The sequence below is a fragment of the Monodon monoceros genome, unplaced genomic scaffold, assembly GCF_005190385.1.
Source record: "Monodon monoceros isolate NGI ecotype Baffin Bay Population unplaced genomic scaffold, NGI_Narwhal_1 Super_Scaffold_11, whole genome shotgun sequence".
Classification (NCBI taxonomy): Eukaryota; Metazoa; Chordata; class Mammalia; order Artiodactyla; family Monodontidae; genus Monodon; species Monodon monoceros.
This window is the reverse complement of record NW_021703767.1, coordinates 109,556,669-109,569,039: the sequence shown is the minus strand read 5'-3', so window position 1 is coordinate 109,569,039 and position 12,371 is coordinate 109,556,669. Positions and strand designations below refer to the sequence as shown.

At 38.9% G+C, this 12,371-nt stretch overlaps 1 pseudogene; it reads left to right on the top strand.

Moving 5' to 3' along the window:
* Nucleotides 1-559: 559 nt before the first annotated feature.
* Nucleotides 560-1,338, top strand: LOC114891255 (annotated as a pseudogene).
* Nucleotides 1,339-12,371: the final 11,033 nt, after the last annotated feature.

The following is a 12,371-nucleotide window of genomic DNA, read 5'->3' as shown; positions in this document are numbered from 1 at the left end:
ATGCGAGGTGCTAGTTATAAAGACAGGAGATTCCTGTTCTCATGAAGGTTACCATGACTGACTAGAGAACCACACAGGGCAACTATACCAGAGTTTGTGAGTGGGTTGTCTGATTCTACTGTAGGAGCTCAGAAAGGGGTGAGACAATTATGGACTTGGTTTGGTCAGGAGTCATGAGGACATGGTTCTGGAACTATGGCCTGAGGTATGAGAAGTCTGTGAAATGCAGGAAAAGTGTTTCAGAGATTCAGTCTATTGAGAATAAGAAACTATGGCTTATGAATTAGAATTAAGGATTTGAGGAGAACAGAGAAAAACGCACTTGGGCTTAGGTTGCTTTTGAAAAGAAAACAACGAAGAATTGATACATTCGCAGGAGCAGTAACTGACTATTGACTGGAACACCGGATGCAGGTGCCTTACGAGGATTTGTACTCCAAAACAAAAATTTTTTTTTTTAACTGCACGTTGATAAATATTGAGTGTTTTCAAGTAATATCTTACAGAATGTATTTAGTGTCTTCATTGCGGAAATTTCTTAAATGTTCTTCAGAAGACAATGAGGTCATTCAACCAGGTTTCATCAGCCCCAGGCGGGGCAAGCAAAGGTGGTAGAGAAGAGCCCGGGAAGCTGTCAGAGCAGGCAGAGGAGGAATCCCAGATTTTGCACGGAACTGGCCACTGTAAGTGGTTCAAGGTGTGAATGGGATTTGGATTCATCTCCATGATAAACCGAGAGGGAAGCCCCGTGGATATTCTAGTTGATGTATTTGTACACCGAAGCAAATTATTCATGGAAGGATTTAGAAGCCTAAAAGAAGGAGAACTAGTGGAATTCACATTTAAAAAATCTTCCAAAGGCCTTGAATCAATATGGGTAACAGGACTGGTGGGAGCCTCTGTTTAGGAAGTGAAAGAAAACCCAAAGGGAAGACACTACAAAAAAGAAAACCAAAAGGAGACCGATGCTACAGTGGTGGTGGCCTTGATCGTCATGCTAAGGAATGTAGTCTTCCTCCTCGGCCAGAGAAGTGCCATTGCTGTCAGAGCATCACGCACATGGTGGCGAACTGCCCTCACAGAACTGGGTGCAGCCGCCCGCCCGTTCTCAGGGAAGACCGGAAGCAGAGCCCCAGCCACGCACTTCAACGTTCCCTCGAGAGGTGCGGGGGGGGGGGGTACGGCTATCCGTCACCACCGTTTCCTCAGGAGGCGAGGTCCGAGGTCTCAGAGTGGCCAGGCACGTCACCTGCAGAAGCTTCCTCCACAAAGTCATCTGCAGCACCAGAAGATCAAAGCAAAACGGGGCCTTCCGTTCAAAAACGGAAAAAGACATGACCCTTTTTCTTAACGTATCGTTTTCTCTCCCAGGTTGGGAAGTCTACCTCATGCAAATACAGGGGAACAGTATTGCACAAACAGCAGCTGACCTGGGATTTTTAACTCCTGTTGAGGAACAGTGAATTTTTTTAAACAGACAAATCACTCTAAGCAAATTACCTTTGAGCAGGGTGTCATGTGTCACGTGACTCAGAGGATGCGATGCTCTGTGTATCTGTATGTGCCTGTGTGAGAGGGAGAGAGCCTGAGTCTGTGTGTAGGAGGATTTTCTATAGAATGTAGACATGTAAAGAGGGTTTGTCTTTATATATGTGTGTATAGAGATGTAAGCACACACCCTCCCTCGCAGAATTGGACATCCCCAAGAATTGAAAATTCAGGTGAAGCATTTTAGATGGTTTTGAAAATAACCCTTGGAATTTTTCTTGAAATACCATTCCCTTTATATTGCATTAGGAAAAAAAAAAAAATGACTGTTACCTTCTGTGTGAACCAAAGGATACTTCAGATCTCAGAGCTGCCAATCATATGGTACTAAAGGTTTTTAAGACATCAGTTCTCCCGAATTTGGGATTGCCTCTTCTTCTTGATATCTGTAGAATGTGTCCTCCACCCCTCCCCCTTTGAAAACAGTACCTTAACTCCATATGCCTCTGACTGCCATAAGCTTTTTTGAATCTGGTATACATAACTCCAGAAAAGACAATGAATGTGTAATTTCTATGCCGATATTTCAGTGATTTTAATTCAAATGCTTTGATTGTAAATTAGATGACTATTCAGAGAAATGAAGGGGAGGGCAATGTATAAAGGTAGTGACTTGATTGTTTTCAATGGTATTTTGATACTCGTTATAATCTTTTACCTGTTGTGAGGTTTTTGAGGGACTGTGGCAACAGCAGCTTCCCTTGACTGAGTCAATCCTTCCAACCGTCACTTCGAGCGGAGGCCTCCTTGTTTACTACTGAAGACCTTGGAGGAAAACTGCAGTTGTTTGTTGTATGTTTTTGGTGGCTGTTTTTATTCTCCCTGGAGAGTTGCCTAACTTGTTTCTAAAACAAGCAAACGAAACATCACAGATGTGAGTAAAATGCCAGGGTTGAGAATGGAAATTAAGTGGATGCTCACAATTGCCCAATTACATATGACCTTGAATAATATTAAAAAGCACCATGTTTGATGGCGAGCGACTAGAGTGATGAGCCTGGGGCAGGAGGTTCCCAAACCTCTCCTACCAGAGAGCTAGGAGTATTTTATACAATACAGTTCATCTTAGGGGAATTCCCTCAGTACTGCTAACGAAGGGACCTATGTGGGAGATTCAGGATGAACATTCAATGATGGGGACAGAGACGCTTCTCAGGTTAGTCCTCAGTTATATTAATAAACTGGCTGAGGGCCAATCATGGTATTCGTTCCTTCAGGTTTCAGTCATGAAAAACATTCATTCTGGTGTCATCCTGGTTCTAGATGTTATGGACACTTTCGGAAACATCTCCAAGAAGGTACCAATTAGTGGCGATGCTTAACATTGGCAATAAATATAGTTGTGTATGAGCCTGTTGGTGTAAGCTCAGATAATCAGAAACAGAAAATAGCATGATTCAAATGAGACACATTCTGCTGAACAGTTTCTGCGCCCTCCCCGACTTGTCCTGCCGAGGGAGGCTTGTTGTACGGTTGCTGCCATTTAAGCAAGCAAGCCACACAGAGGGAGAGCGAGCCTCGGGCTGGGCCGCCATATCACTGTCAACTCAGCTTGAGTTGACAGTGTCTGTGAGAATCTCCATGGGACATACTGAAATGTCAGTGCGCTGTGATGCAAAGCTCACCTTTGACGATATTGAATGTGATAAAGAAGTACTTCCTTGCCTTATGTGAGGATCGTAAGCTTATTTAAATTATGTAGACAGATCAAAGCGGCGTTGCTTAAGTTTTTAGCAGGTATAATAAGCAGGTTAACAGTAAAAGTACAAAACGTAAGCCACTTTGAAAATTCAAACCAAAGTTCCTTGACCTTATTAGAAATAGGAAATTATGGACTTGAGAACTGGACATTCCCTGTTTACATATAAAAAGTTCAGAGCTGAGATCATGGTTTAAAAAAAGACAGACGGAAAGAAACATGTTATAACTATGGACCTTATGGGTGCAACTTGAAATCATTTTTCAGCATCTCACCAGACTGAACTAAGCACATACTAAACCTATCTTATGATTAAAAGTTGGGGTTTATTTTTTATATAAGAATATTATCACTATTACATAACACACTCAGGACAAAGAACTTTGCTCAGGGAACATACCATATAGTATTTTTGTTTCTTTACAGAATAGTCTACAGTCCTGCTTACTCAAAGCAAACCAAATAACTTAGACCTTTATATAAGTATTATGTACCGATGTTAGTAATAACTAACCTCTGAGTTTGACATAGATCAAAATTTCTGAATATCAGATATCGGTTCTCCTATTTTTATTTCATGTGAAAAGTACTCTAAAGGAGACTTCCTCACCTCCTTGCACATGTGAATATCACTGACGTAAGCACAGTGTCCATTTACATGGGTGAAATATTATTCTGTTTACAGCAAAAGGCTACCTCATAGTTGATGCATAGCATACCTCTATGCTGCCCCAGCCTTACAATGGCTGATAATGCTCTGGTACAGACCTTGTTATCTATAGTATAGATAGCAATTCACAACTGCGTGTTTCTGACAAACACTTGTGAATAATGAAGCATCTCATCTAGTTAGCCGTCTCCCAGCATTTCCTTCAAGTTATCATGTATTTTGTTTAAAGACTTATAGGGACTCTTCTACTGAAGCAAAACAGAACACACAAGCAATCTTGGAAATAGCTACTTTGCCCAGAGGTCGGTCGGTAGCGGGAAGAGGTTGGGAAGAGAGATTGGTTGTATGAGTGTTTTTGTGCTGGGCAAAAGTATCAGAGATGCCAATCTCCTTCATTTGTGTCTGTGCTGCCCTGAGGCCAAGTGTATTGCAGCATTATAGCCCAGACACATAATTAACTAGCACTGGCTGCCAAGGAGTGAACATAAAGTAGATGTGCAATGCCATTTCTAGCTACTGAGGGGTAGGGTCTGTGTGACGCATCAGTTTACAGGAGTTGCTAATGGGTTGGGCAGAGGGTCTGTGAATTAGTTGCCCCTTGACCTCACCCCCCATGTCAACACAATTGTAATTCCTAAGAAAGAGGCATTACCGGTCTCTTAGCCCTGTGAGCTATTCATTGCTTCATGGCAGATTATAGTAGATATACTTGCATTTCTAGTCTTTACTAGACGCCTTTGGATGTATTTTTACAATTGAAAGATTTAGAAGGATTTTCACCTGCTTATAACTTGGAAGTTCGGCATGCAGTGTAGGGGAAAAGATCAAGAAACATCATGTTATTAGCACTGGTCCGTCTACAAATAAATATAGGGTGTTTTTTTTTTGCTGATATTTTTTTCATATTCTGGCCCAGTTTTATTTTGCACCAATGTGACCCCAAGTTACTGCTAGTTGTATTTAGTTTGTGAATAGAAGCCCATACGTGTTAATAGACTTTGTAACATTCGCTGTAAGATGAATTATACAGGACATGGGAGATCTCATTAAGTCTTAAAGTTAATTTAATTTAACTGTTTTCTCTAAGAAATGTTTATCATAAAATATATATGTGTATTTCCCCTTTGGTTATAAAATTTGGGGAAGTATGTACAAGTGCAGCTGCACTGACGTTAACTTTCCAGCTGTCTTAATGAGGTTTATTTGTTTTAGGGAAGAACAACTTGTTAAAAGCAAACAATTCTGTCTTACATTGCTGTCAGCAGCCTCTTTCAGATGTGGTGGTTGTGTGATCTGTGTCATACTTGTTCAGTTAGAGTGAGAGGTTGACCTCTGAATGGTTGTTAAATTGTCTACTTGGAGCAAAGCTGCAAAGTTACGGCAAAGTGCTGTACTGTGAGAAACTATCAGGACATTTAATACATCTGTGGCTTCACACGTGTGAGAGTTACCAGCTTGAAAATGATGGTGTTGATTACCTCCTGAATTACAGCTACCAACCACTGGCACCCACCACCAGCTGGCTTTAATGAGTGTGTGTTGCTTCTTGGTATTAACAACTTTAACCATAATAGAGACCAAAGTGAACACTGATTTCTATATGTCTTTAATATGGTGTTTTATCTAGTGCTTTAAAATTATCCTGTGTAGTATTTAGATGACCTCATTGTCCATTTTGGCTCATATTGTTTACAAGTGAAAATAAAAAACACTTGAACTGTATGTTTTTAAAGGACAAAAAAGGAGTAGATGGTCGGAATGGCATTTCACTCATGTACAGTCATCCTGATGGACTACAAGTACTGTTTGCCTTGCTGCAGACCGTGGATTTTATTTTCTCATCTCATGCCTAATGTCTTATTCTGCCAATTATGGTTATTTTGAGGTTTACTTGATTAAAAATAAAACATATAATGTTGGCATTAAAAAAAACACCAAAACTATGGCTTACACATGGATGCAGTAAAAATTGATGGGGTTATATAAGCCGCATAATGAGTAACAAGTGGCTTGATATTACTCCTACCCCATTCCAGCCTCTCAGCCTGGGAGCAAACTGATTTTTCTTTTCTGGTACCAAATCAAATAGTTATTTTGGCTTCAGGTAGTCATTGCAGAAGTTTTGACCCTTACCTTTTGTCACTTTCCTGTGACTTAAAAATATGGAGCACAAGTTATCCTGACTGCTTTTCATTTAATAACATTTTGTAAAAGCAATTTGCCCCAAGCCACCGCTAAGATACAGAACATAGTTTCAGGCAACCCACTTCTGGCAGAAACTGGAGAGAAGCCAAGAGAAAACTCAATCACAAATATTCTGAAGTGAAGATTCACAATGTTCTATTCACATTTTTATCTATGACCTCCCTGAGAGCACTGACAATGTCTTACTCACCTTTGATTCCCTCGGTGCCCAGCACTGTGTCCTACAAAAACATGACGTAAATGTTCGCTAAATACACAAATAATAAGTAAACTTTGACATTTATGCCAGGAAATCCAAACATTTGTCCTTTTACTCTATCTGATATTTTCCTCCTGTGTAGTTTGAAGTATATTAATGTATGAAGTCTTCATAATTTTTTTGTGTGTCCTACAAAGTAGAAGCTGAAATAAAAGCTCTGTTCACAGGATTGATTTAAAATTTCAGATTTCTATCCCACATACTCTGAAATATACTAAGGTGGCTGGCTGCTCTGTAAACAAATTCATTCTCTCAGGGAAGTTGCTAAAAGAGACAGAACTTTGCTTGGAGTTGCCCTTTGGAGTAATCTGGAATGTCTTTTGGAGGTGATCTTTGGAATCACAAGGTGAGAACACTCACCCATAGGGCAAAGAGGGGACTCCACCACAGAGTCCTCACGTTCTGACAGACACATATCTTTCTTGCTTCAGGCAGTATCTAGGACTGCTGCTCTTAGGGGGCTGTCCTTGTTATTCATGAGAGTAGCTGACCTCCCAGAGGTTTTGCCTACACCTTCCTTAAGAAGAATTTCAGGGCCAGCAAGAGCAGCAGCTCCAAGAGAAAGAAAAAGCTCCAAAAGCTATCCCAGGAAAATTAGAATGGACATTTCCCTAGTAGGGCATAACTTACAGAGATATTTCCCAACCCATCCCCTATAGCCCAATAAAAATAAAAACAAATTCACGAGTCAAAAAAAAAAAAGAATTTCAGTCACTAAAATTATCTTTGTACAACAATGTCAATTTGCCAAAGTCGGGAAATAATATGTTTTAGTAAATAGAATTCCATGTGGAGATTTCTGACATTTGAGGAAATGGAATACATAAAATGTACTTTAACCTTCAACTAGGTGAAAGCGATTTACCCCTCTGATAATTGAGAAATTTTTTCATATTTCTGCATTCCTTCAGGATCCTGAAACATCTAATTCATTATCATTTTACTTATATATGCATGAAGAAAGTGCAGGAGGTTACACTGAATCCATAATAATTCTGTGACATAACCGCAAAAACAAGTTATTTAAAAAAATAATTGCCATAAGCTATTTACTGATTTTTCCTCTGGAAATATGTAACTGCTTAACTTTAACCCTATTAGTTGAAATTCACTCCTAGTTGATAGATTATTGAATAAGCCTGGATGTTAAAAGAAAGACCATATTTCTTTGTTCTTCCGTGCTTCCTGCCTTCTACTCCACAACCATGTAAGGACTTGAGGATATAATACAGAAAAAAAGTCATATAGAAAGATTATGTCTGAAGAGTGAGAAAAATGAGCAGTGAGTGAAATTTAGAAATGAAAGTAGCATCTGCAAAACCAACTTGATCACTTGGGGTGACCATAGAGAAAACAATAAGTGAAAGCACAGCTACTCAGTGTAGCACCTTGTTTCAAAGGTAGTACTTTTGTCTGACTTTTTTGTTGGAGAATGAGAATAAGCTCATTCTCAGATGAAATTTATAGTTAGTGAGCCTTTTCACCTGGATTAAGGGACGGTCTCTCCTGAAAGGGTTTGCATTTGTTCTGCTTAGAGTTCTAGGAGTATCATTGGTCCTAGAATTTTTTTTTTTTTAATTTTATTATTATTATTTTTTTGCGGTACTTGGGCCTCTCACTGTTGTGGCCTCTCCCGTTGCGGAGCACAGGCTCCGGACGCGCAGGCTTAGCGGCCATGGCTCACGGGCCCAGCCGCTTCGCGGCATGTGAGATCTTCCTGGACCGGGGCACGAACCCGTGTCCCCTGCATCGGCAGGCGGACTCTCAACCACTGTGCCACCAGGGAAGCCCTGTAGAATGTATTTTGTATTAAACCCTCTGCTAGTTAAACTTCACTGACCAGATGAGTGCTGTAGACTTGAACCCAGGCCTGAGATGGCTCATTCTTCAGTTGTTTTCCTTTGACCCCTGGACTTTTTTCTTACTTTTTGCAAGCTCACCTATGCATTTAAAAGGATGTTTATTATATTTTATTCAGTGCATTTACCTTTTCTATAATTTTTCTGGAAATGAACATTGATGCTTTTTATTTCATAAATAAATGCTTTAGTATGCTTTACCAGTTTACATTTGGGCCTTATCTTCTCATTTGGATAATAATTTAAGATTCTCAGATATTGAACAAACTTTCTGAATGCTACTAAGGTCTCAATTTTGGACATGAATTATTTCTTGTGATCCTCCGAAGTTTACAAATCCATTTATATTTAACTTGCTGGAGTATGTGCATTTTTGAATGTTGGTTAAGTATCTTAATAAATACTTAATAAATACCTTCCATGGACACATATTACTCTATTCACTTTGGTTTGATCATGTGTTTTCTTAAAGGTCCTAGATATCATATGCCTGCTGATGGTATTACTATACAAACACTGTTAAATTCAGTGGGTAAAAATTTCCAGGTTCCCTTCAAAAGTTGCATCTCTAAATCTATGGAAAAGTAAGGAAAGTCAATTGATGATGTATACCATGATGACAACTCTCTACAGGGAAGTGTCCTAGGAGTAACTCATCCTTCATTTTGATTTGGAATGAACTCACGGGAAAGACGTAAATGATACTAGACTGAAAGAGGATTACTTTTCATCTCTGAGAAATGAACTAAGATTAGTGTAAACTCACAATAACCGGTAATAAAACTATCTTAGATTGAAAAGGGATGATGATTTGATTGATTAATGGATCCAAAAATTTGAGATCAGAGGGAGTTTATCTGACATGCTACAGAAGAAAGGATGCTCTAACAGATTGACATCACATCTGCTTTTACCAGAGGCAAGGACTTTATTCTGCTATAACATGATTAAAATAAACTAGTCCCTTATTTATCTATGATTTTCAAAGATGGTATAACCAAATATATTAATTCTCTAAATTAAAAAAATGCATGCGCCCCAGTATTTATATATATAACACATACATATGTGTATATGCATACAAACACAAAGTGTGTAAACCAAACATATTAAACATAAATTTGTCCTTGTTTCAGGGTCTCTACTAGGCCTTAGAGAATCTTGAGGTATGAAGGCCATTTGTCTTTAATTGAAATGACTTTTTTTTTGAGATCTTATGTCTGCTTTTTTTTGAATGGGAGTTAGCTGTTTGTGTCTCTTCTCTGTGTTAGCTCTGGTTTCTTGCCTCTGGCGTTGTGACTCCTTTTAGCAATCCCCTCTACTTTTAATTTGCTATTTATAATCACCTGTGGCTTGTTTCAAACTGGGTAATCCCAATTAGAATTAGTGTCAAAATCAGAAAACATTTGAGTGAATAATTTTCTTTTTTCCTGAAATTGGTAAGAATGACTCAGTTTGCCAGGTTTATAAAATCATAGGTGAATTTGCAAAACTGATGTCCAGACTCTAAATGACAGGACTGTAAAACCCAGACTGAAATTTCCTCTTGTCTTACTCATTATATTACTTTTTATGGCATTTGTTTTAGATTAGAAAACAGTATGAGAAATAAGCAAGAAAAAAAAAAATCCCAGAACAATCAAGATGATAGTTTTGCTGAGTAAATATGCTTAGTCTGCATCAATCACGATGGACAATGTAAACCTGACATCATTCACCCTATTTCACTATTTGGCAGATAGTTGATAAGTTTTAAAATTTCCTTAGATTTTATGACAGTTTTGCTGATGTGGGGATACAAAAACTGCAAGCCTAGGTGATGAAAATATAAACTTTTGAAGTGTGAATGTGTGCAGCATTGAGATGGTTATAATTCCTGAAGTTTCTTGATGAACATTTATTTATTATTATCTTGGAGGCCCAGGTTTCACTTTTTAATTTAAATCCAACTATGTTCAATGTTTTGAACTCAGTCCTGGGTTTAACTAATGAAAGAAGTGAGGGTTGAGTACTGTGTTTCTCAAGCTTGGCTGCACATTAGAATGACCTAATGAGCTTTTAAAATTCTTAGTACCTCAGACCGATTAAATCAGGGTATCCTGGGATGTGCACTCAGGAGAAAGTGCTTTCTAAAGTGCCCCAGGGGATTTCATCTTGAAACCAGAAAACTGCTGCTTAGTGATAAAGCCTTGTGGGGTTAGAGTCACCAAAGAGCCCAACAGGTGCCATTGTAAACACATCTGGAAGCCCAGCTAGGCCAACTGGGCTGTTAATATATTCTCATTTAACTCCTCACATAATATCACGGAGGTCTGTTCTAAAACCTTTATAAGTCTTCTTTATCAAATCATTTCACCCTTAATGGCTTCACTCTTAGCAGATGATTTGACTTCCTACCAAAAACAAAACAAAAAACAAAAAAGAGGCAGTCACCTGGTATGAAATAGCTTAATTTTTCCTCACTACCTGTGGCCTCCTGCATTGCTACTTCCTTCTCAATTGCCGGAGCCAGTACCCTTGACTGCATCCTCTTTTGTCTTCTAGGACTTTGCTCAAGTCAATCCCCCATTCTCTTGTCTCCACTCCTGCTTCTATGTCCTGCTCCTCCTTTCCTTGGCCAGCCTTCCTCTCAAGCTGCCACCCTAATTCTTTCATTCTTTTCTCCTCCAGACCATTCGAATGCCTAATCTATAGTCAACATCTCAACTTCCTCAACACGAAGTCTAGTCTGGCTTCTACTCTCACACTCTACCAAAAAGACCCTCTCGAAGGTCACCATCGGTGACTTCCAATGGCCAGTTCCAACGATCCCTTTCACTCTTCACCCTCCTGGTCCCCTTTCTCTTGCTAAAACTCTTGACCTCTCCACCTCTCCATTGCTTTTTATGTGCTCTCTATCCATAGCTGCCACAACCTCACTTCTCAATCAACATCTTTCTTTTTCTCTGCCTATACTTTAAGTAGTTTTGTTCTATGGGGTTCTACCCTTAGCTAACTTCTAGTCTCTGTCTTTGGGCTTCAGCTAATACTTACATGTTGTTGGCTGATGACCCAACCTCTTTCCTAAGTGCTGGACTTTTATATTCATCCACAGATATTGCAGAAATCTAAAAAATCTTTATGCTTGGAACGAACCACTGCCACCTCTGCAAAACTAAATCCCAAACAAACGAAGTGAATTAAAACAAAAAAATAACAACAGAGAGACTCCTTCCTTCTCTGTTATTTGTGTAATAATTTCCTCAGTCAGCTAATCCCCAAACTGCTGTATTTTTAGTCACTCAGTGAGATGTTCTAACACTATAATGATCCTTTAAATCCAACTCTCTCTGTATTCTAATGCCTGAGCTAAAGGAACTCTTCTTCTCCCACACAAATTATTAAGGTGTCTTTTTACAGTGCCACCAAGGTGATTTAAAAAAAACACAAATTTTATCATATTAAGTTTCTGCTAAAATTTTTCTGTGGCTGTCTTTTGCTTTCTAAGCTTCCTCATATTTTCCCCACAGCACTGACTCTTCCTTCCTCATGTGTTCTACCCATCCTTTGCAAGCTCCTTGCTGGCGGAGCTTTCAACTCCTCTCACCTCACACTCTATTCTCCCCGTATCTGCCCTACCCTGGCACTACACTGCACTGATCCCTTGGCCATCCTTCTCAGTTACTGCTTATTATCTCTAGATTTCCTCTCCTTAAAGAATCCTATTCTTCAAGATTCATACCAAGTATTATTTCTTCTCTGAAGTTTTTTTTTTCTGAAAGTCATTCTCTTTTTCCATTTCTGCCTGTACTATGGAGTTAGTCACTTCCTAATTTGGGTTCACGCTGAGAGGAAGATAGAATTCATCACATTGTTTGGTAATTATTTTACTTTAAATTTCACTTGTGAGAATAAGTGTGCTCTCCTTGTATTGATTAAACTACAGATAATGAAAAACTCCACCTTGATTACTAACCCCAATTCCATTCTCTTTCCAAGAAGTAACCATGCTTTTCGTTCTAATATGAAAGCTTGTAGATGCTTTACTATAATTTGCATGTACACATAGGAAAATATAGAATTAATTTTAAAAGCTTTCTTGAAATCTAATTGATTTATGATAAACTGCACGTATGCTAAGTATATAACTTG